This window comes from Carassius carassius, chromosome 24 (assembly GCF_963082965.1).
Source record: "Carassius carassius chromosome 24, fCarCar2.1, whole genome shotgun sequence".
Classification (NCBI taxonomy): Eukaryota; Metazoa; Chordata; class Actinopteri; order Cypriniformes; family Cyprinidae; genus Carassius; species Carassius carassius.
Genome location: NC_081778.1, coordinates 14,842,528 through 14,843,486, shown reverse-complemented (window position 1 = coordinate 14,843,486; position 959 = coordinate 14,842,528).

Genomic DNA, 959 nt, shown 5'->3' with positions numbered 1-959 from the left:
GATCTGTTTACTGTCTTTTAAAGGCTTCATTTACACAACATGTTTTGCTGTTATGCATTCTCCCTGTGCAGTGGTATAAGAAACCTTATTTGATTACTAGGCATATAATACTGACTTATCAGGTATCTGTGGGTTAAAAGTGTACTTTTGTTTTTATGGAAAAATAGGCCATCCTATCAATGCTAAAGGCCTGTTCACACCAAGTGTCATTAGTGTCAGATAACATTCTGTTTATTAAAAGAGCTCATACGCTTTTGTCATACGCCAGCTTAAATGCTTGAGCTCTTTAAAGTTGAGTGGATTCTGACTGGCTGTCAGTGTTTTTATCATTCATCAGCTAGAAAAAAAAAATCATTAAAACTTTACAGTTGTCATTTATACAGTAACCAATATAGTTGTCCTTGGTGCAAATAGGCCTTTATTGTTGTTGTTATTTCAACTGATAACTAGCTTTTGAAGTTGGTTTATGCTAGTAAGTGATGGCTTGTGAACCATCATAGCCTTGCTGTTTAATAGCAAAACTTGGCAGGTGAGCTTCATTGACCAGAAGTATCTTTTTGTTGAAGCTGGTTGACCAACAAAGTTTAGCTAGTGAGGCTAGTTATAAAAGCAAATGGGGACATCAGCACACTAGCATCATAACACATGCTTGCGACTGGCTTACAATGATCCTAAAATGTTACACTTTTGGACACATTTAAAAATGTGAAAGTAACTGTTTAACAATATATCAGTTGTTTTATGAACCTTGCAAATTTCTGTATTTAATGTTTTACTTGGGAAGTGTCCTTGTACCATCTTTCTTTTAAAAAAGTTATACTTGGTCTAGCAGTCAGCAGACTTGATGTCATAGATTTCAATGCATAGATTTGGGATGGTTTATTTATATAAATGTAAAATGATGCTTAATACTAAACGTATGAAGCCGATGCGTTTCTATTGTGTGTATAATAATGATG